At 38.8% G+C, this 27,112-nt stretch overlaps 2 non-coding genes across 2 annotated transcripts; both read left to right on the top strand.

Annotated features, from left to right (window-relative positions):
- The first annotated feature begins 8,800 nt into the window (after positions 1–8,800).
- LOC112780550 (small nucleolar RNA R71) lies at positions 8,801–8,909 on the top strand. Its single transcript, XR_003191377.1, has one exon. It is a non-coding gene; the product is annotated as a small nucleolar RNA R71 (small nucleolar RNA).
- Positions 8,910–26,733: 17,824 nt separating this feature from the next.
- Positions 26,734–26,841, top strand: LOC112781476 (small nucleolar RNA R71). Its single transcript, XR_003192252.1, has one exon. It is a non-coding gene; the product is annotated as a small nucleolar RNA R71 (small nucleolar RNA).
- The last annotated feature ends 271 nt before the right edge of the window (positions 26,842–27,112 follow it).

The following is a 27,112-nucleotide window of genomic DNA, read 5'->3' as shown; positions in this document are numbered from 1 at the left end:
GATTTTGTAGAGTTCTAAAAACAAAGTGCACACGGGTTTGACTAAAGGCTAAAATATTTCCTCAAATATTTCAGAAGGATAGTTAGGTGCCCTACTCAATCCAAAAGAAATTCATAAAAATGCGAAAGTAATCAAATGCTTGTTCAAAAATTCTCAAAGTTCATATTCAAACAAGCGTGTATAACATTCATAGCAAGTGCGAAAGAGGGAGTTAAACTCTTTTTAGAAAAGAAACTCCGAGATAAAAATTTGCTTACAATTTGGTAAAGGAAATAAGTAGTGCATTACAAACGAACCAATTTCCACTAAACAAGGGAGCTTTCTAAAACCTCATTTAGAATAGCGCATGCCAACTTTAAATTGACTTCGCCATAATTGAATAATGGTTTCAATTTCAATCAAGCAACAGAAAATAAATTCCGTTTAAAACTTCTTACAAGAGAATTCAAAACTTCTTTAAAAGGTTCAAAACAAGACTCCAAAAGTGTTCTTGAAATCACCATCTCAGAAGGATATTCAAGGAGTTTAAGATGTACTAAAAAGGAATCAAGACATGCAAGAAAGGATCTTAAACTAAGATAGTTCAAACAAGATCCACTAGGCATGAAACATCAAACAAGCTTTAAATTGATCCAAAAGAATACAAAAGTCATAGAAAAGACAACTCAATCATTTGTAATTTCTCAAGGATAATTTTTTTACTAAAAACTCTTATAGAGATAATGAGAGAATAAACAATGCACTAACTTGAAACGAATCCAACTGACTCACGTAAGGATGAGATTCACAAGAGAGGACAAACCAATATCAATGGTAATGTTCACAAGATGTAAAAGATTAGTTAAAAACAAAATCACGTATGACATTCATAGAGGTGAAAAGCTTAAGAAGGAACGAGTTCGTTCATAAGAAGAAAGCTATGAGTCCAACATTTTCAAAAGAACAACAATGGCATAAACCATGTAGTATGCTAAATCAGACTCAAATCAAAATGAATTAAGTAAGGTTTATCAAATGAAACTCAACCGCAAGAAATTCCCTTTCTTTCTAGGAAAAATACCCCAAATACATAATCAATTGAAGATGTGCATTGGAACTATAGTAAAATTACTAGAAAGTCAATTTACTTTTAAAGTAAGTGCAATTTCGTAAACCAGTAAAAGTACAGGCGAGGTATTAGAGATAAATAGTTGTTAAACTGTATAAGAGATCTCAAAGTTTCATATATAGATAAGTATATATCTAATCAACAGCAATTTTTATAAAACCTCAAAATTGGCTGTAATCACTGTCAAACAAGAGAAAAACTTAATCAATAATTTCTCAATAATGGACTCGGAATCCAGATTTAAAAGGCACAGCGCATTAAGATAAGTTCAAAGCTATATCAAGGAATATTTGAATTAGGAAGAACTCAAATAGAGAAAGACAGATGCAACAAGGATTCCAAACAAGCATATGCAATTGAGATCAAACAATAATACATATGAATAGAGAAATAGAGTGGAAACATCCAATTACTTTTCAAGAGGAGTAGCAAACAAGAACTTCAAGTTAGGATATGAAAGAACAAGTCGACTCGAATAGAATTTCAAGACACACAAATGAATAGCCTCGAGAAATAGTTTCCAACGTTCCCAAAACCCACGATTCGCTTTACTCAAAACTCGCATATCATCTATGACAACCCATTAGTGCTCTCATATACACAATTCACTAGTATTAAGCCGGCCAAACTTAATACCAAGAATTATGCAATGCAAGACTAACACCATTAATCATTAGATCGTCATGTGCATAAAACTCTAATTCTCGTCATTCGACAAGACCTAATACATGACAAACGATCAGAGTATGCAATTGAAGCATAGTCAGTCCATTCCTCAGGCTCTACAGGAAGAACTGCTCTGATACCATAATGTAACACCCTAACTACCAAAGCTCACGCTTCCGGCTGCGCTACTCTGATAGCTCGGACATTGCGACGGCACTTATAATATTTAATACTAAAATATGAGCCTGTTTAAAACTTTAAACCGCGAAACCGCTCCCAAAAATACTTTCATCCGATAACATACATCCATAGATACCATGCAACTTACAAAACTCATAAAGAGTACATCCATATATATATACACATATATATAAATAATATTACAAGCATTACCCAATACAATTCCTAACCCTCTCACAGAATATATCAAGATAAAGGCGAGGGTACAATAAATAATCTAAAGCAATACAGAGCATCACAACAACAACTAATTAAACTCTTCGAGACTTCAGCGCCCATATACTGAAAGGGGAAAAATATAGGGGGGATGAGAACATCATCCTCGAAAGGGTTCTCAGTAGAGGGTTTTTAGGAATTACTGTAATAGGATACGTGAAGATAAACCGTACCAGTGATTAATAACTGTTTTATACCTCTTTTCAAAAACAACGGTTTACAATAAAAGTAAAGTCTAAAAATCTTTTTGAAAGAAGAACCGTTCAATTCTCAAAAACTCAAAAGCCTTTCAAAACGGTTTATCTATGCAAAACCAAAATAACCTTTCATATTTTATTCCAAACCAGAAACACAACCAAAATCAACCATCGATTCATCTCATTCCAACCACGGCCCTAGGCCCAAACAAATCCAACCAACAACCAATCACCACAGTCCAACAGAGTCCCAGTAGCAAACACAAATAGGAAGATTCAAGCACAAACAAATAGTTATTGCAAGTAGAACAGTTAGCAATTAATCACATAGGCAAACCAAGTATAATATGCACACCCAACCAATGTCACATAAATGCATATGATGCATGCCTGTCCCTAGTGGCTGATGATATCATCTGTCGGTTATCAAGCCAACCCGACGTGTCCGGTAGCTAATCCGGGCACAGTCTCTCTGTTGCGCATTAATATCATTAGAGGGAATATGTGCCCTGTCACCATTAGAGGGTATCTGCGCCCTGTCGCCATTAGAGGGTATCTGTGCCCTGTCGCCATTAGAGGGTATCGGTGCCTTGTCACCCTTACAACCAGAGAGAAAACACAAGCATACTTACATTCAACATTTTCCATCATTATTCATTTATCATATTCATTCATTTATCATATATGCATTTATACTCAGCCATAATCCATAATGGCCTTGCCGTAACCCGGCAATAACTCAGCCATCCGGCTCACAGTTCAATCCAGAACTAGCCATTATTCATAATCATACATAGCCATCCCGACTCTCAACAAAACAGCACTTCCACATTCAAAATCATCAAATTCATGAAATCGGCATTTAAGCCATAAATCATTTCCTCAATTCATTTCACTTTGAAATCAAATTTCAACTCTTTTCAGCCTTGGCTTTAAAGGTCTCATTTCTCAAATCATCTCAGGCTCATAAGCCACTTTTACTCAAGGTAAATTCCCCTTTTTAAAAACAATGCCACTCTCAGCACCCTCTTTCCAAAACTTCCATAATCATGGCGAGTTAAAAATCTCTTTGAGACATTCAAAATCACCCATCCAACAATGGGATTTTATAACAAAAGTTTCTCGGCAGAGTCCCAAGTCCTTAGGGAAGGTCAACCCATATCAATTCCTTAAAATTCATTGAAACTCTTAAAATCATGGATTCTCGGTTCAAGTAAATAAAACTGAATTTATTATGAAACCGACCATACAAAATCACAAGTTCCAACCCAGTCCAAAAATCAACTCATTTGAAAAGGGACCGGTTCATTTGTATCAAACCACTTTCAGGTTTCTTTTTGGAACCCATTTTTCTAACTCCTCCAAAATGCCTCAAACTTAATTACTCAATCAAAAGTCTAGATTCCTTTGAAATCACTAAAAGCTCCTTTTTATATTGAAATCAATATTAGAGCATCATTCTTTCCTTCAATGATTCAAACGGTAAAAATAGTTCATTTCTAAATAAGTCAAACTCAAGGCATAAAGTTCACTAAATAAATTAAGCTTGAAAATATAAATATTCTCTTAATAAATCAAATAATACAACTTCTCAAACCCAATCCTTTTTAAATGACTTTTTAAACAAGACTAGGATTTTGTAGAAATTTCGGCAGCACCTCCCCTAAAACTTGGACTTTTGCCACCCGGTTCGGGTCCCAACTAAACCGTTTCTCATTCCTTTTCAACAGCTCAAAACCAGAAATCGATTCAAAGCAAGCTAAATCCAACCGTCACCTCAGTGGCATATCTCAAGAAAACCATTTCAAAATCAACTCAATATCAACCGATTTAACTCATTTCCAAAGCTTTAAAGAAATGGTTCAGTAACAAATCATTTGTCCAAGATCCAGTCAATTAAAGTAAACCAGGCTGAATTCAAAAGTGCATTCGACTTTTCACATCATCAAATAATTGACTCAAATCAAATCAATCCTCAATGGATTAAACTCAGATTTTAAATCTTTAAAGAATCACTTCAAAACATTACATTTCACAAAGCCACAGAACAATTCAACCAAACCAACATTCATAATCACTCGAGTCAATCAAATAACACATAAGGCAAATACAATCACCGAATACACAATATCTCACAACAGTATCCATATGTAATAATTCCAATAATTAAAACATAGTTTTTGGAAAGCGCCCCTACCTCAAAACGCAAACCATAACCCAAACGTCTCACGGAGTCCTTTCCGCCTCAACTCGAAATCACCGACAACCAAAACCTCAGCTCCCAGCCACTTTCGCAATAACCATAGCAACACTAATCGCAACATATAATAATCAGGACTCGACCCCTCGTTACCAAAACTCATTTATTAACCAAATACAACCGAAAACTAACGCGAGGCTTTTCGAAACATAATTTCTTACCGGAATAACAACACGAAGCAGTTGCGATTTCGAACAGGCCCGGCAACAGCTCCGGCAGCGGCCAGAAACTCCGGTGGATCAACTATAAAAGCTGCGTAGCGTTAAAACCTTCTCAAAATCCAAAAAGGCAGAAACCTCAAATAAAACCCTTACCGGCATACTTTTCCGGCGACGGCAGCAAGGTCTTACGTGGCAGAAGCTCAGCCTGGAGCTTTAGTGGTGGTTTCAGCATCCACAACAACTTCTCCAGCAACCGTACACAGCGGACTCCAACCACAGCGGTGGCTAGGAGGCCGACGGCCGTGGCGACAGCTTCTGACGGCAGCAAGGGCGGCGGAATAACCTACTACCATCGCGCATCACCCTCTCTGCAAGCTCCCTCGTGCGCATTCTTCTCCCATTCGTGCCTCCAACGGCACCGACGAAGGCAGCTTTTGTGGCGACGGCAAGGAGGTTCGGCGACGGCAAGGAGCTCCGGCGGCAGTGGAGTGCAGAGAGGTCAACGGCGGCGAGGCAAGGCGCGGTGGTGACTCAGCTGGATGCGCGACTGCTCTCCCTTCCTCCACGCCTCTGGCAGCAGCGGCCAAGGTCCCAGCGATGGCTTTGTTCGACGCCCCTTCTCTCTAGGTCCCCCATTCTCCTCTGTTCGCGCGGCAACTAGGGCAAGGCACGACGGCGAGGCGACGGCTCCGGTGGCTCAGCACCGTTCGACAGCGACGCTAGCTCCTCCTCCTCACATCCATCGCGTCTCTCTGTTTCTCCCACCCGCGAGCTCGACAGCAAAGGCCATGGAGCCTCTCGTATGGCGGCGGTGAGGTGTGAGGCACGGCGGCAAGGCGTGAGGTGGTGGCATGGTGGCACGACGGCAAGCTCCCTCCTCCTCTCCTCAGCTGCGACTCAGTCTCCCTTTCCCTCTCTGCTTCGTTCTTTTCTTTGGTTCAAGAAGGGAGGCTGTGTGTGTGTTTTCCCCCCTCATTGTAGCGTTGCTACTGCTGAGTGTTGGGGAGGGTTTTTTTTTTTGCGGCTGTAGGGTTAGAGAGAGTGGTAACCGGGTTAGGGTTTAGGTAAATTAGGTCTAGGGGTAATTTTGTAATTTCACATAAATTGAGGATAATATAATAATTGAAACCCAAATTAAATCCAACACTAATTGTATGTAGAAAATACTATTTGTTCATCATTTTCACAAATTATTTTCAATAAAATGCCCAAATCTAAAAATTAGAAATAATATACTTAATTTCTTCATTTTCCAAAATAGCAGTATTAATATTTAAAATATTAATTACTTAGTCCAAATCATAGAAAATTCTTATTATTTCATAACTATCAACTGTATAATTTAAATATAGAAAATAATCCAATAATTATAAAATTGGATAATAATCATAACTTATCTCAAGTTCAATAAATCAAAAACTTGCCTTAATTATCTTTAATAAAATAATCTCTGAAATTAAGGCTATAAATAACTATATGATTTGAGACTTGATCATAATAAGACTTTTTAAAAGTTCTGGGTCTTACAATATGGATGTGATTGGGCTAGGGTTTATAGGAAAGAGTGTATGGAAAAGTGTGAAAGTAAGTGGGGTAGGTGAAGATGTTGTGGGACCCACTGGTCCTTAGAGGCTAGGGAATTCAGATTCCCTGCCCTCAGCATGGGCACGCCCAGGGCTATGCCCATAGTTGGCGTTCAACGCCAGCTTTGCTGCCATCTGGGGCGTTGAACGCCCAGCCAGTGCTCCCTGGCTGGCGTTCAATGCCAGCAACACTCCATCCAGAGTGTTCTATTTTCACTACTAAACTTTCTGTCTCTGTTCTGACTGCTTCACATGATCATGAACCTAAAGAAATAACTTAAAGAAAAACAAAAATTAAGGAAAATAGAAATAATTAATTAGGGTTGTGTTGCCTCCCAACAAGCGCTCCTTTAACGTCACTAGCTTGACGGTTAGCTCTTAACGGAGATGGATATGGGCTCAGAATTTCGCCCCTTACAGTGAACTTTCTCTCTGTCTTCTCATGAATGAGCTCCACATACTCTAGAGACAGGATATGACTCACTATATGTGGTATGACTGGTTTCTTGGTGAAGACAACTCTCATGCCAGGTGAGAGGCCTTTAGTGGGGACTTTCTTGTCCCTCCAACCTTTAGGTACTTTCTTCTGAGTACCTTTGTTTTCAATGTTTGTTAATGGCTGCCCAACACCAAACTTAGAATTGATGTTTGGGGGCTTAGTAAAGCTTTACACTGAAAGAGATGGTTGGAACACTAAGTGTTGCACAGTTATCTCTCTTTTCTCAGAGGGAGAGTTGGGGTGAGGCATCTTGAACAAGATGTGATCCTACCCTAGTTGTAGAATCATTTCTCCCTTAGCTACATCAATGATAGCATTGGCAGTGGCTAGGAAAGGTCTTCCAAGCATGATGGATTCATCCTCATCTTCCCCAGTATATAAGATAATGAAGTTTGCAGGGATGTAAAGCTCTTCAACCTTGACCAATACATCCTCTACTGAGCCATGTGCTTTCTTCATTGATTTGTTTGCCAATGTTAATTCGATAATTGCAGCTTGTACCTCAAAGATTCCAGCTTTTCCATTACAGAGAGTGGCATGAGGTTTATACTTGACCCTAGGTCACACAGAGCCTTCTCAAAGGTCATAGTGCCTATGGTGCAAGGAATTAGGAAGCGTCCAGGATCTGGAAGCTTCTGAGGTAGCTTCTACTGAACCAAAGCATTGAGTTCTTTGGAAAGCACTGGAGGTTCTTCCTCCAAAGGCTTTGTACCAAATAACCTGGTATTCAGCTTCATAAGAACTCCTAGGTACCGAGCAACTTGATCTTCTCTAGTGTCCTCATCCTCATCAGAGGATGAGTATTCCTCAAAACTCATGCACTATAGGAGTGCATGCAAGGGAACCTCTATGGTCTCCATATGAGCCTTGGCTTCTTTTAGTTCTTGGATAGGGATTTCTTGAGTGGGTATTGAGCACTCAGAGGGTGTGCCATTACTGGCGTTCAATGCCAGCTCTTGTGGCTCTTTGGGCATTGAACGCCCATCATGCACCCCTTCACTAGCGTTAAACGCCAAGTTTCTTACCAAGGGCGTTGAATACCCAGCAGGGCTGTCCTTACTGGCGTTCAATGCCATTCCATTCTCTCCAAATTTGGCCTCATTCTCAGTGGTGCTGGCCTTGCACTCTTCTCTTGGGTTTACTTCAGTGTTACTAGGAATAGTGTCAGGAGGAGTCTCAGGGATTCTCTTGCTCAGTTGACCAATCTGTACCTCCAAATTTCTGATGGAGGATCGTGTTTCAGTTATAAAACTATGAGTGGTCTTAGAGAGGCTGGAGACTAAAATGGCTAAGTCAGAAAGGCTCTGCTTAGAAGTCTCCATATTCCCTTGAGAAGATGGGAATGGTGGCCTGTTGTTGAACCTATTCTGGTTCCTTCCACCTTTATTATTATAGAAGCCTTGCTGAGGCTTCTATTGTTCCTTCCATGAAAGGTTAGGATGATTCCTCCATGAAGGATTGTAGGTGTTTCCATAGGGTTCTCCCATGTAATTCACCTCCTCCATGGTGGGTTGATCAGGATCATAAGCTTCTACTTTAAAAGAAGCTTCCTGAGTGCTGCCAGCTACAGCTTGCATTCCAGTCAAATGTTGAGAGATTATATTGACCTGCTGGGTCAAAATCTTGTTCTGAGCTAATATGGCATTCAGAGTATCAACTTCAAGAACTCCTTTCTTCTGAGGGATCCCATCATTCACAGGATTTCTCTCATAAGTGTACATGAATTGGTTGTTTGCAACCATATCAATGAGTTCTCTTGCTTCTGCAGGCATTTTCTTCAAGTGGAGTGATCCACCTACAGAGCTGTCCAATGATATTTTGGACATCTCAGACAGACCATCATAGAAAATTTCTAAGATAGACCATTCTGAGAGCATGTCAAGAGGACACCTCATGATCAGTTGCTTGTATCTTTCCCAAGCTTCATAGAGGGATTCACCTTCTTTTTGTCTGAAGGTTTGAATTTCCACTCTGGTTTTGCTCATCCTTTGAGGAGGAAAGAATTTAGCCAAGAAAGCATTGACAAGCTTTTCCTAAGAGTTTAGGCTCTCTTTAGGTTGAGAATCCAACCATATCTTAGCTTTGTCTCTAACAGCAAAGGGAAAGAGCATAAGTCTGTAGACCTCAGGATTCACTCCATTGGTCTTAACAGTGTCACATATTTGCAAGAATTTAGATAGGAATTGATGTTGATCTTCCAGTGGAAGTCCATGGAACTTGCAATTCTGTTGCAAAAGAGAGACTAACTGAGGCTTAAGCTCAAAATTGTTAGCTCCAATGGCAGGTACAGAGATGCTTCTGCCATAAAAATTAGAGGTAGGCATGGTGAAGTTACCAAGAATCTTTCTTGCCTCTCCTTCATGATTAGGCTTGGCTGCCATGTCTTCACCTTCCTGTTCGAAATTTTCTAAAAAGTTTCTTCCAGAGTGTTGTACTTTAATTTGTTGTAAGCTCCTCCTTAAAGTCCTCTTAGGTTCAGGATTAAGATTAAAGAGAGGCTTTTTATCCCTGTTCTTGGTCATAAACAAGAAAAAGAAACCAAGAAAGAAGGAGAATGTGAGCTCTATGTTCCAGAACAGAGGACTCCCTATGAGATGTGAAGAAAAAAGGAAAGAAGAATGAAGAAAGAAGAAGGAGAAGAAAAATTCGAAAAAGAGAGAAGAAGAATTTGAAAATTAGAAGTAAAAGGAGAAACAAGAATTAAAATATTTTTTGTTTTTATTTTATTTATTTATTTAATTCAAAAATAGAAGCTAATTAATTAAAAAGATTTGGAAATAAAGTGATGAATTTTCAAAAATAGAAGAGAGAGATAGAAGAGAATTTTTGAAAATAGGAGAGAGAAGAATTAGTTAGGAAGTTTTGAAAAAGAAGAGAGAGAAAATAAGTAACTAATTAAAAAAAGATTTGAATACAAGATAAGATAGAAGATTAGAAAAGATTTGAATTTAAAATTTGAAATTTAAATTGAAATTTTGAATTTTGAACTTTAAATTTTGAATTTTGAAATTTGAATTTTAAATTTTAAATCTTGAAATTTTAAATTTTGAATTTTGAATTTGAAACAGGATAAGATAAAGATTTGGAAAAGATTTGATTTTTGAAAAGGTTTTTTATTTTGAAATTTGAAATTTAAATTTTGAATTTTGAAATTGAATTTTAAAATTTGAATTTGAAATAAGTTAAGATAATATTTTTGAATTTTTAAAAAAAGATAAAAGGATAAGATAAGATTTTGAAAAAGATATGATTTTTGAAAAGATTTGATTTTGAAAAGATTTGAATTTTGAAATTTAAAACTAAGATAAGATAAGATAAAGATTTTGAAATTAAAAACTGAAATTTTATTTGAAATTTTAGAAAATTAATTAAAATAAAGATAGAAAATATTTTTTTATTTTTGAATTTAATGAAGAAAGAGAAAAACACACAAAAGACACTAAACTTAAAATTTTTAGATCTAAGAACACGTAGTATGCGAAAATTATAAAGAAAAACACCTAAAGACACCAAACTTAAAAAATTTAAGATCAAAACAAGAAGAAAAACAAGAACACTTTGAAGATCAAGAAGAACACCAAGAACAAAATTCAAAGAATCCAAAGAAAGCAAGAACATGCAAAAGACACCAAACTTAAAAATTTTGAAAACTAAAGACACAATTTTTGAAAATCCTAAAGAAAAGACACAAGAAGACACCAAACTTAAAGATTGATACAAGATTTAAACAAAAAGATACCATTTTTGAAAATTTTTGGAAAAAGACTCAAAGAAATTCGAAAATTCAACAAGAACAAAAACAAAAGACTCAAACAAAAAATAAAGATTAATAAAGAAAACTAAAGGTTTTTTTGAAAACTTTTTTGAAATTTATTTTTATTTTTCAAAAAAAGAAAAATAAAATAAAATAAAATAAAATAAAATAAAATACTCTAACAAAATTAAAGACAATACCTAATCTAAGCAACAACATAATCCGTCAGTTGTCCAAACTCGAACAATCTCTGGCAACGGCACCAAAAACTTGGTGCGCACGAATCCCCATACTTCATACACTGAACTAGCAAGTACACTGGGTCGTCCAAGTAATACCTGAGCGAGTCAGGGTCGATCCCACGAGGATTGTGATTTGAAGCAAGCTATGGTTATCTTGTAGATCTTAGTCAGGCGGATAGAAGAGTTATTGGATTTGGTTAAAAGCATAAAAGGAATAAAGATGGAATTACTAGGTTTGATTATAATCAGTGATAAGAATATGGTTAAGGCTTGGAGATGCTTTGTTCTTTTAGATTAATTCTGGTCTTGCTGTCTTCTTCAACTGTGAATGATTTCTTCTATGGAAGGCTGTATGTGATCAATGCCAGTTGATAGGTCACCAATGCTCCTCCAGATCTGAACCCCGGGGTTAGTGTGGATCTATTCTGATTGAGGGTGAAGCTCATGCAGTCCATTCTCTGTACTGATCCTACTCAAAACGCCATAGACAAGGTCGAATCTTCTGGATCAGAGAATGCTACGCCTTTGGGTTCTAGCCTCTACCACAAAGACTCTAATCTCCCCATACCTCGGCTGAACTGATGTTTCGAGAAGTCCCCAATGAAGTCGTGGATTGGCCGTCTAAGAGATGTATAACCAAACTAGTGGTTCAATGCTTTCCAGTTACGTAGTCATACAAACCCAAGAAGAACACGGGTGGTTGTCAGGCATGCGGTCTTAGAATGAAGAACGAAGATACATATTAGAATAGAGAATCAAACACGGATTGAAATAGAACAGTAATACTTTTATTAACCCATAAAACTCAGCAGAGCTCCTCCCCTCAACCTAGGAGGTTTAGAAACTCATAATTATAGAAAATACAATGATAAATGTGTAAAGTATGCGTCCTCCCTCCTTTAATGAGAGGTGTAAAAGTCTTTAAATACTAAACTAATGACTAAGGATTACATTAAGAAGGGTAATACAGTCTTTTAGTGCTAAAATCTACTTCTGGGGCCCACTTGGTGAGTGTTTAGGCTGAGCTTAATTGAGATCCATGTGCTAGGAGGCCTTTAGAGCATTGAACGCTGGCTAGGGGATCCTTCTTGGGCGTTGGACGTTGGTCTCTTCTCCTTTGGGCGTTGGACGCCAGAATAGGGCAGGAGGCTGGCGTTGAATGCCAGTTTTGGGCCTTCAATTTTGAAGCAAAGTATGAACTATTATATATTACTGGAAAGCTCTAGATGTTAGCTTTCTATTGCCATTGAGAATGCTACGTTTGGACTTTTGTAGCTCCAGAAAAGCTCTTTCGAGTGCAAGGAGGTCAGATCCAGACAACATCTGCAGTGCTTTCTCTCTCTCTAAATCAGACTTTTGCTCCAACTACTCAATTTCAGCCAGAAAATATATAAAATTACATAAAAACACAAAAACTCAAAGTAGAATAAAAAAATGTGAATTTTACACCAAAACCTATGAAAACTTAATAAAAATTAAACAAAACAAGCTAAAAACTATACGAAAATGATGCCAAAAAGCGTATAAAATATCCACTCATCACTCACCACTGCCAAAGGCCTGTCGCCAACGTGGAGCATCATCGCCATCCCGTCGCTGCTGCCGCCACTAGGTCCGCCGTGGCCATGGAGAGGAGCACCGATAGGAGAGAGAACCTGGATGTTGCTGCTACAGGAGTCACTGCAGAAGGAGGAGGAGGGGTTTTTGCCACCGACAAAGCTCACCATAGTTGCTCGAAGGCTACTGCTATCCGGTTCAGTTATTCCCCCTTAGCTACAGTAAGCGTTTTCATTTCTGAACCCTTGAGAATTAGAATTCTGTTATGGGTTGTTAAGGTTTTGAGGTTTGGTAACGTAGGTTTGAGTTACGATAATTGCATGTTGCGATTAAAGCTGCCACTATTGCTGCGAAAGTAAGACGGAGCTGTGGTTGTGGCTACCACTGTTGCGGGTTGAGAGAAAAGGAATTTGCTTCGTTTAATAATTATCGAGTTTCGACATCGAGGTAGGGAATTTTTCTTAAAACTCGTTTTAATTACAAGAATGATTACAAGTCGATATCAATGAAAATATTTGTAGTTATAATTACGTGAGTCTTATGAATTGAATTGGATTATTTTTTATTGATATAATTATTTGTTTAATTGATTTAGAATTTGGGAGGGGAACAACAGCTGGAAACGGCTGCTAATACCCCGTAGGCTGAGGAGCAAAAGGAGGAATCCGCCCGAGGAGGGTTATAGTTGAAATGTCGCTAATTAGTTATAGTTGAAATGTCGCTGTATTTGTTGTGGAACCGAGATATAATGAGTATTTAATTGGGTTAGAGTCAATGAGAATTCTAATTTATTGATTGATTAAGAGGGTTGGATGTTTTGGTTGTTGATTGATTTTATTGAATTGTTGTTGAGTGAATTGGTTTTCTTGAACTGTTGGAAAATGATTCGATATTGAAATTGGTTTGATTTCGGAATGGTTTGACTTTGAAATGGTTCGATAATTGGAAATCTGAATGGTGTTTTATTGGAAAATGATTTGGCTTTGAATCCGTTAGAAAGGGTTGAGAAAATGGTTTGGATGGGACCCGAAAAGGGTGGAAAAATTCGAATTTTAGGGGAGGTGTGATGAACGAACTTTTGTGTGGTCTAGAATTCCACTAATGAATTCTCGTTGTAAAGTATAGTTTCTAAACCAAACAATAGTCATTTCATGCAAAAATTTGGTTGTCACATGTACAAACCCCAAATGAAAATTAACCGGAGTATTTAGACTCCGGGTCATCTCACAAGGAATTGCAATGAAGTAGTAAATTATTGGCTATGAAAATGCAAGGGGTTTTGGTTTATACGAGGGGCAAGAAATTAAATGACAAGAAAAGTAAAGAGAGTAATTAAAGAAAGCAAATAATAAAGAGAGACATTCATGGAAAAGATTGAGATCATAGGCTTTCTATCCTAGTCATGCAATGATTAATTCATCTTATTTAGTCAACTCCAATAAATAGGGAGAAAGTCAAACAAGACTAATCAATCATACCACAATAATAACAAGAATTTATCTTATTACGTCATCTCCAACATTGGAAGAAGGTATCATATTATCTTCCATGAGAGAAAGTCTAATAAGACTAGCTAATCTCAATCCAAAAGTCCTAATCAACTTACTAATTAAATTAGCAAAAGATTAGCGTCAATGGAAACAATATTCAAAAAGTCCTAATCAACTCACTAATTAAATTAGCAAAAGATTAGCGTCAATGGAAACAATATTAGCTAACAACTCTAGATCACCAACATGAATTGAGTTTTCATGACTCAAGATTGCCTAATTACTCTTTCCAAGCCAAGAATGCTCAAAATTCTACTCTAACATCCTTCCAAGTATTTTATCAAACACTTGGAAGGCATACAATGAAAGCATAGTAAAATAGCAAGGAAAGTAAATCTAACAACTACCAATTGCAAGAAAAGTAAATTCACAACTTAAATCAACCATTAAAAGAACATCAACATCAAATTTGCATTAAATGTAAACCAAATCCATCATGAGTGCATGAACATAAAAGAAAGCAAAAAGGGAAATTAACATTACAAATCATGAGAATGAAAGAGTAGAAGCAAGAATTCATAAAAGAAACAAGATGAAAACATGTAATTGAACCTAAATCTAAGAGAGATTAACCTAACCTAATTCTAGAGAGAAGAGGGAGCTTCTCTCTCTAGAAACTAACCTACATGATGCTATACTACCAAACAATTGCTCCCCCCCCTTTGCCGAAGCTTGAATTCTGCATGAAATAGCATTAGAAATGAGTTGGGTTGGGCTCAAAGTGCTTCAGAAATCGTTGGGGGCAATTTCACCTTAGTGGGCCACGGCAGAATCGGCACGCACGCGTACATGGCACGTGCGCGCCCCTGAACGCGAAGTAACATATAACATATTTTATATCATTTCGAAGCCCCGGATGTTATCTTTCCAACGCAACTAGAACCGCCTCATTTGGACCTCTGTAGCTCAAGTTATGGTCGATTGAATGTGAAGAGGTCGGACTTGACAACTTTACGGTTCCTTCATTTCTTCATGAGTTCTCCCACTTTGCATGCTTTTCTCCTCACTTCTTCCATCCAATACTTGCCCTATGAACCTGAAATCACTCAACAAACACATCAAGGCATCGAACGGAATTAAAGTGAATTAAAATTACCAATTTTAGGGCCTAAAAAGCATGTTTTCACATTAAGCACAATTCAAGGGAGAATTGCAAAACCGTGCTATTTCATTGAATAAATGTGAGAAAAGTTGATAAAATCCCCCAAAATAAGCATAAGATAAATCACGAAATCGGGGTTTATCAAATCTCTCCACACTTAAACTAAGCATGTCCTCATGCTAAAATCAAGAAAGAAGCAAAGGACATCAACATTTATTCAATGCAAACTAACTAAATGCAACCTACCAATATGCAATCTATCTACATGAATGCATCCACTTAGTCAAAATAAATCAATTTCCAAGAATACATATACAGACACAAGGGCTAAGGCAATAGCAATCACTCAACCCACAATTGAATTGAATTATTAAAAAGATTTTACAAACTTGCAAGAAAAGAGATGATCATGGGTGATGTAATTGAGCGATCGAACCCTCACCGGATGTGTATCCGCTCTAGGCACTCAAGTGTATGGGGTTGATTCACTCAATTCTCCCCTAATCATGCTTTTCAAGATTTGTTTTTCATCTAACAATCAACAATTATTTCATGCATGCATACAAATATCCTGAGGACTTTCCCATAGGTTGTAATGGGGCTAGGGTCAAGGTAGGATGCATATGGTCAAGTGAGCTTGAAATTCGAATCTTTGATTAACTTAAACTTTCCACCTAACCTATGACAACCTATACAATTTTAAACAAACCTAACTACCCATTCTTCACTTTTTCACACACTCATGCATTTTCTTTTTGATCACCACCCATATGCATTAACTTTTATTGAACCTTGCTTTGGGGCATTTTGTCCCCTTTTTATTGTTTTTCTTTTTCTTTCTTTTTCTATATATTTTCTTTTTCTTCTTATACATATAAAAAAAATTTTCTTTTTGTTTTTCTCATTTTTTCATTTTTTTTATTATTTTTTTTTCAACTAAAATATATACAAGAACATCAATGCATATGGTTTACACATGATTAATACATGAGTATGTACCCAATTCCCAAGATTCTTCAACAAAAACGTAAACACACTTTTATCTCTACCCAATGTTCCCAACTTTCCCAAAATCAAATGATAAACACTCTCACTAGCCTAAGCTAATCAAAGATCCAAATTAAGGAATATTTATTGTTTTTCACTTAGGCTTGTAATGTGCTACTTTAAGAACAAATGAGTTAAGCATAGGCTCAAAATTGGCTAACAATGGAAGATAAAAGGTAGGCTATTTGGGTAAGTGAGCTATTTGAACAATGACTTCAATCATATAAATGCATGTATACACAAAGTAATGGACATATAGAATTAAACAAATCAAAGATTACAATCATAGGAAGAGAATAATGCACACAGGAATGAAAGTAAGTGGTTATATATGATGTAACCACACAGTTAAGCTCAAATCTCACATGCTTGTGTTCTTAGCTCAAAAATCATGTTCCACAAAGTATATAATTCAAGCAAGTTCTAAAAAAAAATTTTTTTTTCAATCAATTGGGGTGCCCTATGGATAAAATCCTTAGAAAATATCATGATTTTGACTAAGCTTATTATATACATATGCAAAATAAGAAAGTGCAACTAAGAATCCTAAAATGAAATGCAAAAGTGTTGGGATTAGAAACTTGTTACCAAAAATGCCGAGTGGTCGGACGACCTCCCCACACTTAAAAGTTTGCACCGTCCTTGGTGCATCCAAAGATGAGCAAGGGGGTACAACGACTTTCCTAGTTGCTACCTTCATTTGGTAGGTCAACCGATGCTGCGTGTTCTTCCTCCCGCTTCCATTTTGGCTTATGGTGCATCAATCATGAAAAATAAAACAAACACCGTAAGATGAGAAAATACAAAAGCAAGGAAGCGTGAATTATTGGGATGAGGTGAATCACTAGAAATAAGTGAGTGAATTGGTGTGACATTGATGAAAAATAGGTGTGTGGGTTCTAAAATTGCGCGCGGTTTAGAACACACACACATACTAATATAAAAAGCTGTGTCACATTTACACAAAAGAAAACATGAACTTCACTCATTCTAGTGTGCTTGAGATACTTTAAAAGACTTGTAGGTTAAGGCAACCAAACAAGTAGTGAAGAAGCATAAAAGCATTCAAGCAAAAATCAAGCAATTGTGAAATTGGATAATGCATGGACATTGATTGATGTGTAGGTAGACTTAGTGAACAAAATGGTATATAAAACTCACACAACAATCAATGACACATATTGAAGTTGTTGCAATACCTAAGTGACATAGAGGTGAAACGCATGGATGCTATGGAACTTAGGAAAAAGAAGATAGAAGTAAAAATCAATCACATAGCAAGCATGGTCCACAAAGCTTAGAAAGCTCAAAAATATGTCACTAGGTAAGCTTTGATCCAATTTCACAATTCTACAATCTCAATGCATGAAATAAGTGATGTGAATAAGGGTAAACCATAAACAAGCATCACCTAAAAAAATGCAATGATAATATACAATTGCCTAACAATAGATGATGAATGCATGGTAGCCAAAACATGCAATTCAATGAGGTAAGATAAACGAAGGCAATGTAACAAGTACTTGGTATTCAAAAATGTTAAACATGAAAAATTTCAAACCAAGTAATAAATTGCAACCTCAACAAAGGAATCCAACAATGACAATAACAACAATGATGTTAAACTAACATCCTATTAGTAATAAGCAGCAGTAAACAGTAAACAAGATTAGTAATCAACACTTATAATGGAAAACAAAAATTAAACTTAACTAACTAAGAAAAATGGTGTTATATGATGTTTGGTAGTGTTGGATGATGTTTGAAGGGTGGAAAGAAGAGAAGAGAGAAGAAAGAAAGAAATGGAAAGAGGAGAAGAAAAGAAGGTGAGTGAAACAGGGCAATCCACGCGTGCGCGTCATGTGCGCGTAAGCGTGGATTGATGAAATGGAAGCGACGTGTACGCGTGCAGTGCGCGTACGCGTGCATGGCGAAGCAGAGAGTCGGTGCGGACGCGCAAGGTACGCGTTCGCGTGCCTTTGGGCACAAAGTTGGCACACTTCAGGCACAACTCTCGGATGAATGTATGGAGGGCTAGAAAAATTTAATCCACGCATACGCGTACATGGCGCGTCCACGTGGATGGTCGAAAATGCTTGAGGCGCACGTACGCGTCAGGTGCGCGCACGCGCGGGTTGGTGCTCTATTTTTCAAAATTTTTTTTTTATGTCTTTGCATCAAACCAAGCATTCCCAACCTCCAAACAACTACCGAAACATCACAAAACCTTATTTGACCTACTAGACTCCCAATTAAACTCAACTAATCAAACAAAACATGAAATTAAATCTAAATTACCAATATTTACAAAGAGGAAAAGGGAAAGATGTTACCATGGTGGGGTGTCTCCCACCTAGCACTTTTGTTTATTGTCCTTAAGTTGGACTTATGGGGAGCTCTTCATCAAGGTGGCTTGTGCTTGAATCCATCCTTGAACATCCACCAATGCTTGGACTTCCATTGTGCTTCATCATTCAAAGTTAATAACTCCAAGCTTTGATGGAGTTCTTCACAAACCATAGGCTCCCAAAGTTGATCTTCCTTGTGCGATCCAGGGTCCCACACTTTGTTTTCACACCCATCCTTGAGTTGATCATAGTGGTTTCCTCCGGGTGGCAAGAGAGATGAATTCTCATGGAAGTACCAAACTATTCTCCTAGACCCATCCAATTGAGCACTAGTCCAATCTTTACTCCTTGAAGCTTCAACCATAATGAGCCTTGATTTGCAACGCCAACCACGAAACATCTTTCTTTTACGCTTCATCCCACAAAGCATCCTAAGTTGACCATCCGTTTCAAGCAAGCCATATTCAAGTGGGATAAAAAAGATAATAGAAATGAGTTTCATCCACTCAAATGAAGGTGTAGATGGCAACCTAGGCAAAAGTGATTCTAAGGGTCTTGACAAGGCGTATTCAATTCCCATCCTCCTTTTTCTAAGGACTTCCACCTCTCCACAAGATCTCTTAATTTCAATCCTTTGTTCAACAATTTTATCTAAACATTTTCCCTTACTCAAATCACAAATGGGAGGACAAGAGAGATTTACCTCCACATTGCTTTCCATCTCTTTGGGAGAAAGTTCTTCATGCTCAAAGGATTCTTCACCACTAAGACTTGATGCTTGATCTCCATCACCAAGGGAACTCAATTCTTGCTCTATCCCATCCGATTCTTCATAAGGGATATGCCTTGGAGGTTGTGCACATTCCTCCTTAGCATCAAATTCAATCATCTTGGAGAGGTTTTCTTCAATCCTAGACTCCCAAGGTGGTTCCGCATCTCCTAAGTCTTCAACGACTTCTTCTTCTTCTTCAATAATCTCTACCTCCTCCTCTTGTTGCATTTCTTGCTTTAACTCCTCTTCCTCACCTTGGAGCTTCAAGTTCACTCCCACACTAAGCTTCTTGGTTACTTCTCCACATTCCACAATGGAAGTGCCTTGATCGCATAGGCTTAGGCGGGATGAGACTATGTTGCCAATGGCTTCTACCATGATAGCCATTTTTGCTCTTAACTCCTCAAATTTCTTTTCATCCTCCTCGTGTTGCCTTAAGATGTGAGATTCAAGATCCCTTAATTCTAGCATAGAGGCTTCATCGTGGGGTGATGGTGGAAGAGAGGGTTCATTGTTTGAGAGAAAGGTACTATAGTCAGAAGGTGGTTCCTTTGGGTAGAGTTGTGGTGGTTCAATATTTTTCTTTCTTTCCATTTGTTGCACAACACACTCCATGGTTACTTGAAATTGATCCAATGCTTCCTTGAAATGACCCCTTGACTCTTGCTCCTCTTGGATATCATGAGTAGGATCATATGGCTCTTGGATTGAAGGGCATGAATATTCTTCCATAGGAGGTTGTGGTGGAAAGTAGAGTTTATCTTGTGGTTGAAAGTTTGCATGCATTGGAGGTGGTTCATCTTGGTAATAGTACGGAGGGGGTGGTTCTTAAAAATGTTGATGTTGGAATGGTGGCTCTATATATGGTTCATATGGCTCATATGGTTGTTGGTAGGATTGATATGGATTAGGGTCATGGTGCACGAAATTGTGATGTCACATTCATAATTTGTCACAACTTCGATACAACTAACCAGCAAGTGCACTGGGTCGTCCAAGTAATACCTTACGTGAGTAAGGGTCGAATCCCACGGAGATTATTGGCATGAAGCAAGCTATGGTCACCTTGTAAATCTCAGTCAGGCAGATATAAAGTGATAATGGTGTTTTCGAATATTATATAATAAATAGGGATAGAGATACTTATGTAATTCATTGATAGGAATTTCAGATAAGCGAATGGAGATGCTTTCGTTCCTCTGAACCTCTGCTTTCCTGCTATCTTCATCCAATCTGTCTTACTCCTTTCCATGGCTGGCTTTATGCAAGGGCATCACCGTTGTCAGTGGCTACATCCCCTCCTCTCAGTGAAAGATATGCTCACATGCTCTGTCACAGCACGGCCAATCATCTGTCGGTTCTCGATCATGCTGGAATAGGATTCACCCTCCTTTTGCGTCTGTCACTAACGCCCAGCACTCGCGAGTTTGAAGCTCGTCACAGTCATTCAGTCATTGAATCCTACTCGGAATACCACAGACAAGGTTTAGACTTTCCGGATTCTCTTGAATGCCGCCATCATTCTAGCTTACGCCACGAAGATTCCGGTTAGGAGATCTAAGAGATATTCATTCTAGCTTATTTCATGTAGAACAGAAGTGTTTGCCAGGCACGCGTTCATAGGGGAGATGGTGATGAGCGTCACACATAATCATCACCTTCATCATGTTCTTGGGTGCGAATGGATATCTTAGAAGCGAAATAAGAAGAATTGAATAGAAAACAGTAGTACTTTGCATTAATCTTTGAGGAACAGCAGAGCTCCACACCTTAATCTATGGAGTGTAGAAACTCTACCGTTGAAAATACATAAGTGAAAGGTCCAGGCATGGCCGAGATGGCCAGCCCCCTAAACGAGATCAATAGTCTCCTAAGATGAACAATGGATTAAAACTGAGACCAAAGATGGTCAAAAAGACTAGTAAAAGGTCCTATTTATAATAAACTAGTCACTAGGGTTTACATGAGTAAGTAATTGATGCATAAATCCACTTCCGGGGCCCACTTGGTGTGTGTTTGGGCTGAGCTTAAGTGTAGCACGTGCAGAGGCCATTTGTGGAGTTGAACGCTAGTTTCTGTGCCAGTTTGGGCGTTCAACTCTGGTTTTGGATCCTTTTCTGGCGCTGGACGCCAGATTTGGGCAGAAGGCTGGCGTTGAACGCCAGTTTACATCGTCAATTCTTGGCCAAAGTATAAACTATTATATATTGATGGAAAGCCCTGGATGTCTACTTTCCAACGCAATTGGAAGCGCACCATTTCGAGTTCTGTAGCTCCAGAAAAGCCACTTTGAGTGCAGGGAGGTCAGAATCCAACAGCATCAGCAGTCCTTCTTCAACCTCTGAATCTGATTTTTGCTCAAGTCCCTCAATTTCAGCCAGAAAATACCTGAAATCACAGAAAAACACACAAACTCATAGTAAAGTCCAGAAATGTGAATTTAACATAAAAACTAATGAAAACATCCCTAAAAGTAACTAGATCCTACTAAAAACACACTAAAAACAATGCCAAAAAGCGTATAAATTATCCGCTCATCACAACACCAAACTTAAATTGTTGCTTGTCCCCAAGCAACTGAAAATCAAATAGGATAAAAAGAAGAGAATATACTATAAATTCCAAACTATCAATGAAACAGAGCTTCAATCATATGAGCGGGACTTATAGCTTTTTGCCTCTTGAATAGTTTTGGCATCTCACTTTATCCATTGAGGTTTCAGAATGATTAGTATCTATAGGAACTTCAGATTTCGAATAGTGTTATTGACTCTCCTAGTTCAGTATGATGATTCTTGAACACAGCTTCTTTATGAGTCTTGGCCGTGGCCCTAAGCACTTTGTTTTCCAGTATTACCACCGGATACATAAATGCCACAGACACATAATTGGGTGAACCTTTTCAGATTGTGACTCAGCTTTGCTAAAGTCCCCAATTAGAGGTGTCCAGGGTTCTTAAGCACACTCTTTGTTTTTGCTTTGGACCTTGACTTTAACCGCTCAGTCTCAAGTTTTCACTTGACACCTACACGCCACAAGCACATGGTTAGGGACAGCTTGGTTTAGCCGCTTAGACCAGGATTTTATTCCTTTAGGCCCTCCTATCCACTGATGCTCAAAGCCTTGGGATCCTTTTTATTTGCCCTTGCCTTTTGGTTTTAAGGGTTATTGGCTTTTTCTGCTTGCTTTTTCTTTTTCTTTCTATTTTTTTTTTCGCCTATATTATTTATTTTTTTTCTGCAAGCTTTGTTCTTTGCTGCTTTTTCTTGCTTTAAGAATCATTTTTATGATTTTTCAGATTATCAAATAACATGTCTCCTGGTCATCATTCTTTCAAGAGCCAACATATTTAACATTCTTAAACAACAACTTCAAAAGACATATGCACTGTTCAAGCATACATTCAGAAAACAAGAAGCATTGTTACCACATCAATATATTTAAACTAAGTTCAAGGATAAATTCAAAACTCATGTACTTCTTGTTCTTTTGAATTAAAACATTTTTCATTTAAGAGAGGTGATGGATTCATGGGACATTCATAACTTTAAGACATAGTTACTAACTACTAATGATCATGTAATGAAGACACAAACATAGATAAGCACATAACATAGAAAACTAAAAACAGAGAAAGCAAGAACAAGGAATGAATCCACCTTAGTGATGGTGGCGTTTCCTTCTTGAGGAACCAATGATGTCCTTGAGCTCTTCTATGTCTCTTCCTTGTCTTTGTTGCTCCTCCCTCATTGCTTTTTGATCTTCTCTTATTTCATGAAGCATGATGGAGTGCTCTTTGATGTTCCACCCTTAGTTGTCCCATATTGGAACTCAATTCTTCTAGGGAGGTGTTGATGTGCTCCCAATAGTTTTGTGGAGGAAAGTGCATTTGAGGCATTTTCGGAATCCCATGGTGATGAGCTTCTTGCGCCTCTTGAGCTCCATGAATGGGCTCTCTTGCTTGCTCCATCTTTTTCTTAGTGATGGGCTTGTCCTCTTTGATGAGGATATCTCCCTCTATGTCAATCCCAGCTGAATTGCATAGATGGCAAATGAGGTGAGGAAAGGCTAACCTTGCCATGGTGGAGGACTTGTCAGCCACCTTGTAGAGTTCTTGAGGTATGATCTCATGAACCTCCACCTCTTCTCCAATCATGATGCTATGGATCATGATGGCCCGGTCTATAGTAACTTCAGACCGGTTGCTAGTGGGAATGATTGAGCATTGAATAAACTCCAACCATCCTCTAGCTATAGGCTTGAGGTCCAATCTTCTTAGTTGAACCGGCTTGCCTTTGGAGTCAATCTTCCATTGAGCTCCTTCTACACATATGTCCATAAGGACTTGGTCCAACCTTTGATCAAAGTTGACTCTCCTTGTGTAGGGGTATGCGTTTTCTTCCATGTATGGAAAGTTGAACGCCAACCTCACATTTTCCGGACTAAAATCCAAGTATTTCCCCCGAACCATTGTAACATAGTTCTTTGGATCCGGGTTCTTACTTTGATCATGGTTCTTGGTGATCCATGCATTGGCATAGAATTCTTGAACCATTAGGATACCGACTTGTTGGATGGGATTTGTTAGAACTTCCCAACCTCTTCTTTGAATTTCATGTCGGATCTCCGGATACTCATTTCTTTTGAGTTTAAAAGGGACCTCAGGGATCACCTTCTTCTTGGCCACAACATCATAGAAGTGGTCTTGATGGGCTTTGGAGATGAATCTTTCCATCTCCCATGACTCGGATGTGGAAGCTTTTGTCTTCCCTTTCCCTCTTCTAGAGGATTCTCCAGTCTTAGATGCCATCAATGGTAATGGAAAAAAAACAAAAAAGCTATGCTTTTACCACACCAAACTTAGAATATTGCTCGCCCTCGAGCAATAAACAAAAGAATAGAAGAAGAAGAAGAAGAAATATGGGGAGGGAGAGGTGGTTGTGGTTTCGGCTAAGGAGAGTGTAGAGGGGTGTGTTGTGTGAATTTGGTGAAGAATGGAGGTCTTTATATAGGGAAGGGAGGGGGGTATTGGTTCGGCCATATGGGTGGGTTTGGGTGGGAAATTGGTTTTGAATTTTGAAGGTAGGTGGGGTTTATGAGGTAGGTTTATGGGGAAGAGTGGATGGATGTGAGTGGTGAAGAGGTGATGGGGAAGAGAGATTGAGGTGATTGGTGAAGGGTTTTTGGGGAAGAGTGTTTATGGGGTTGTGTGAAAGAGAGTGGTGAGAAGAAGTGAGTGGAGGTAGGTGGGGATCCTGTGGGGTCCACAGATCCTGAGTGGATCCTGTGGGGTCCACAGATCCTGAGGTTTTCAAGAATTTACATCCCTGCACCCCTTAGGCATGTAAAAATGCCTTTGTATCCAACTCTGGGCGTTCAGCGCCAGGTTGGTGGCCATTTTGGGCGTTCAACGCCCATTTGTGTGCCATTTCTGGCGTTGAACGCCAGAACCATGCTTGTTCTGGGCGTTCAGCGCCAGGATGCTCCCATTCTGGGCGTTCAGCGCCAGAACTATGCTCTGTTCTGGCGTTTGAACGCCAGACAGATGCTCCTCCAGGCTGTGATTTTTCTTCTGCTGTTTTTTATTCTGTTTTTGATTTTTTTTGTCTATTTTGTGACTCCACATGATCATGAACCTAAGAAAACATGAAAAACAATAAAAATAAGAATTAGATAAACATTGGGTTGCCTCCCAACAAGCGCTTCTTTAATGTCAATAGCTTGACAGAGGGCTCTCATGGAGCCTCACAGATGTGCAGAGCTTTGTTGAGACTCTCCAACACCAAACTTAGAGTTTGGATATGGGAGTTCAACACCAAACTTAGAGTTTGGTTGTGGCCTCCCAACACCAAACTTAGAGTTTGACTGTGGGGGCTCTGGTTGACTCTGCTTGGAGAGAAGCTTTTCCTGCTTCCTCTCCATGGTTGCAGAGGGAGATCCTTGAGTTTTAAACACAAGGGAGTTTTCATTCCATTGAAGGAATATTTCACCTCTGTCAACATCAATCACAGCTCTTGCTGTGGCCAGGAAAGGTCTTCCTAGGATGATGGATTCATCCTCTTCCTTTCCAGTATCCAGGACTATGAAATTAGCAGGGATGTAAAGGCCCTCAACCTTTACTAATACATCTTCTACTTGTCCATAAGCCTGTTTTCTTGAGCTGTCTGCCATCTCTAGTGAGATTTTAGCAGCTTGCACCCCATAGATTTCCAGTTTCTCTATTACAGAGAGGGGCATGAGGTTTATCCCTGAACCAAGATCACACAGAGCCTTAAAGATCATGGTGCCTATGGTACAAGGGATTATGAACTTTCCAGGATCCTGTCTCTTCTGAGGCAATGTCAGTTGATCCAGATCACTTAGTTCATTGATGAACAAGGGAGGTTCAACTTCCCAAGTATCAATGCCAAATAATTTGGCATTTAGCTTCATGATTGCACCAAGAAACTTGGCAGTTTACTCTTCAGTAACATCCTCATTCTCTTCAGAAGAGGAATACTCATCAGAGCTCATGAAGGGCATAAGGAGGTTCAATGGGATCTCTATGGTCTCTAGATGGGCCTCAGAGTCCTTTGGTTTCTCAGAGGGAAGCTCCTTATTGATCACTGGACGTCCCAGGAGGTCTTCCTCCTTGGGATTCACGTCCTCCACTCCACTTGTAGGTTCGGCCATGGTGCTTATGTCAATGGCCTTGCACTCTCCTTTTGGGTTCTCTTCTGTATTGCTTGGGAGAGTACTGGGAGGGATTTCAGTGATCCTTTTACTCAGCTGGACCACTTGTGCTTCCAAATTTCTAATGGAAGATCTTGTTTCATTCATGAAACTCACAGTGGCCTTGGATAGATCAGAGACTAGATTTGCTAAATTAGAAGCATTTTGTTCAGAGTTCTCTGTCTGTTGCTGAGTTGATGATGGAAAAGGCTTGCTGTTGCTAAACCTGTTTCTTCCACCATTGTTAAAGCCTTGTTGAGGCTTTTGATCCTTCCATGAGAAATTTGGATGATTTCTCCATGTTGAGTTATAGGTGTTTCCATAAGGTTCACCTAAGTAATTTACCTCTGCTATTGCATGGTTCTCATGATCATAGGCTTCTTCTTCAGAAGATGCCTCTTGAGTACTGTTGGATGCAGTTTGCATTCCATTCAGACTCTGAGAGATCATATTGACTTGCTGAGTCAATATTTTATTCTGAGCCAATATGGCATTCAGAGTATCAACTTCAAGAACTCCCTTCTTCATAGGCGTCCCATTGTTCACAGGATTCCTTTCAGAAGTGTACATGAACTGGTTATTAGCAACCATGTCAATGAGTTCTTGAGCTTCTGCAGGCGTTTTCTTTAGGTGAATGGATCCACCTGCAGAAGTGTCCAGTGACATCTTTGATAGCTCAGATAAACCATCATAGAATATATCCAGGATGGTCCATTCTGAAAGCATGTCAGAAGGACACTTTTTGGTCAACTGTTTGTATCTTTCCCAAGCTTCATAGAGGGATTCACCTTCTTTCTGTCTGAAGGTTTGGACATCCGCTCTAAGCTTGCTCAGCTTTTGAGGAGGAAAGTACTTGGCTAAGAAAGCCGTGACCAGCTTATCCCAAGAGTTCAGGCTGTCTTTGGGTTGAGAATCCAACCATAATCTAGCTCTGTCTCTTACAGCAAAAGGGAAAAGCATGAGCCTGTAGACTTCAGGATCTACTCCATTAGTCTTAACAGTATCACATATTTGCAAGAATTCAGTTAAGAACTGAAAAGGATCTTCAGATGGAAGTCCATGAAACTTGCAGTTCTGCTGCATCAGAGAAACTAACTGA

The sequence above is a fragment of the Arachis hypogaea genome, chromosome 19, assembly GCF_003086295.3.
Source record: "Arachis hypogaea cultivar Tifrunner chromosome 19, arahy.Tifrunner.gnm2.J5K5, whole genome shotgun sequence".
Taxonomy (NCBI): Eukaryota; Viridiplantae; Streptophyta; class Magnoliopsida; order Fabales; family Fabaceae; genus Arachis; species Arachis hypogaea.
The sequence above is the reverse complement of the archived record's forward strand: the minus strand, read 5'-3'. Positions and strand labels throughout refer to the sequence as shown.